Below are 3106 nucleotides of genomic sequence, written 5' to 3'. Positions count from 1 at the left end.
ATTAAATTTTTCATCGGAACTAAATGTAAATAGTCAATTTGACACTACACAGAAGTGTAAATATTACTTCAGTTATACCTTAATTATGCGAAAAAAATAAAATATTTTAGGATTTAAAAATACACGTAGAAGAAATTTATACAGTGAAGTATTCGAACCTTCAATTCACTATTTTTGTGAAAATTATATTTTTTTATATTTTTTTATTTCTCTTTTAAAAGAAACCAGACGAATTAATTTAACGAAACTTTTTTAAGTTTTTAAATTTAACTAAATTCTGAATTAATCCAGAATTTATTTATTTTTTATATTTATCTTAATTTCATTTAAATTTTTAATTTATTTAAAAAAAAAAATTTTGATATTTCACTGAAAATCTAAAGTACGAAAAGAATTTGTTTTTAAATTTATTTAGTATGTCGAAAATGTCCCTTTAAAAAAAAATGTGAAAGAAATTGATTAATTTTAACATCATAATAAATATAATAATTTTAGGCCCTCACTAATTTAAATATTTTCAGCGTTCAGAGACAGCCCCGATTCATCTATACATATGGCTTGCGAAGGCAAGCGCGAAAATTGGGAAACAGAAAATCACTGTCACGTTCGTTTTAGCTTTCAATGTGCCCCTTGGCCCCACCACTCCTTTACACGTGGACAAAGGACGCGGTTGTCATAGAAACGTCGGAAAGTTGAAGAGGGCAGCACCTCGAGACCTCATTCTCCCACTCTGACCTCCCGTGTCGCATCTATGCTTATAATAGAAGAGATGAGTTGGGAGATTGCTCATGTAATGGAATAAGAGACTCCGTCAAAATCTGACTGCTAAAAGCGCCCTCTTGGTTTGTGGGTCAACTTCTCGGAGTTACTTCGCAGTTTCCGGCATTTTTTAGACGTTCCGCGTCGGTAATTGCTTAAGTTAGAGAATTTTAAAAATGAATTACCACCGCTGTTACAATTACACGAGTTACCATAAATGTAAATGATGTACTGCATATTTATTTACCACTCGAATATTAAGTGTTTATTATATAATTATTCGAAAGATTCAAAATTATTAGTGAGTAGTTATATAATGAAAACTAATTATTTATTTTTAAAATAAAAATTTTAAATATTATATCGTTACATACCTATCTATGTGATATAAATAATAAATTATGACTTATAATGTTATTACATTATCGGAAAAAGTTTTACGTTCACCTATTTTTTAATGACTGATAAGTTTTATTTATTTTAATTATGACAAAGCTAAACGTTTTTCTCTTTAAAATGTTGAATGCTATCAAAATTCAAAATTCTGTAAAAAATAAAGCAGACGATAAAGCCAATTTATCCATTTTATAAAGAATTTTGACATTTCTTTAGAAACAAAAAAATAGTATATTGTCAATTATAATACATTAAATTTGTCTCTGAAATGCTAAAATTAATTACCAACTCTGTTTGACGTGATTGTCGGAATTATTTACTGAAGTTAAAAGTAATATAGGTAATGTTACAGGAAATTTAGTTTCTCATAAGAAGCTCAAATAAACAATTTTATTTAAAAACTTTTTTATGCTGAAAATACAAAAAATTTAAAAAAGTGCTCTTTCCAAACTCGTCAAACTATTCTCATAATATGATATACCCCAGGAAATAGTTAACAAAATGCAAAATAAAGTATTATTTTTAATGAAAAACTTCATTCTACGTTCCCTAAGTATAAATTTACTGCTATTTAGATATATTTAGTTTTTGCAGTAGTCACAAACATTTTTGTAACCAATTTCCCCCGCGCAGCCACAGTGTTATAAAAACCACAGGTATCTCATATTATGAGAACCAAACCGTGCAACTATGCACTTACTATGCCTGACCTGTACAATGAAAAACTTCAACACTATCGATATTTTCCTACTTAGTTATTCAATCCCCATCACTCCAGACAAACTTTAATGCTAAATACGTATTTAATGAATAATAAATAGGGTTTAAAGAATTCCCTTCCAAGAACTCGACCACCACCGATTTCACAAAAAGTTCGCCCATAATCTTTAGAATTAGAAGCCAAATGAAAAATGGACTATACCACGAAATTACTCTTTCTTCAAGGGCTACAAGATAGTGATAGAACCAACAGAGTGGGTCTCTTAGTTTAGCTAATAACCCGTTTTCTCATATTACGAGCATATCTCATATTCGAGTACTCTCCTCTACTTTTACATATGTATAGTGTTTTAAAACAAAATTTAAGGTATGATATATATATATATATATATATATATATATATATACACACACACATATATATAATTAAAAATTTGTCATAAGGACAACCGCAGGTTTTCGCCGCGAGCGGGTGCTAATCTGAAAAATTGCACCCGCTTCCAGCGAAATCGCGGTAAAATTTCAGCCACAACTACGTCTCACAACCGTGAAATAGGTGGTTACAGTCTGTGAAGGAATCAATACGACGATCCGGCAAAAGCCTCGTGCACCCTAAGAACACGGAGTGATCCAAGGACAACCGCCCTCTGCATTTTTCCCGCAAGTGTTCTAGCATATTGTTGACACGCAGGGATGCTTTTTAGGCCGTTAGCAAGTGAAAGCTTGGCACCTCCAAGAGCGCCGCTGATAAGGACGCTCAGTTTAACAGAACATTCCGGGTACAATCGTTGCAACTCCCTTATAAGGTCTCGATACCTCTCTTTTTTTTCATTCTCCTTGGCTATGATGTTTTTATCAGCTGGTGCCGAAAATTCGATAACGAACATGGTTCGCTTCTCGAAGTCAAGAAGAACCATGTCAGGCCTCGAGTGAGTAACAGAAACGATTGTCGAGAACATAAAGTTCCAGTATATGCGGCACTTCCCATTCTCGACAATTGAATCAATTTCCCTAGGAGCATTTAGAGGAGCGATATTAAGGTTAATGCCATAAGAGTGACAAAGATGGTAATTAAGCACTCTTAGTGACTCATTGTGCCTTTGAATGTAGGTCGTTCCCGCGTCAGTTTTACAACTAGATAGTATGTGAGCTAAATGCTCGGGGTGTGCATGGCACGCCCTGCAGCTATCATCGGGAATGTCTTGGCTCAAAATGTGGCGACGGTATGTTA

This window comes from Belonocnema kinseyi, chromosome 9 (assembly GCF_010883055.1).
Source record: "Belonocnema kinseyi isolate 2016_QV_RU_SX_M_011 chromosome 9, B_treatae_v1, whole genome shotgun sequence".
Lineage (NCBI taxonomy): Eukaryota > Metazoa > Arthropoda > Insecta > Hymenoptera > Cynipidae > Belonocnema > Belonocnema kinseyi.
The sequence above is the reverse complement of the archived record's forward strand: the minus strand, read 5'-3'. Positions refer to the sequence as shown.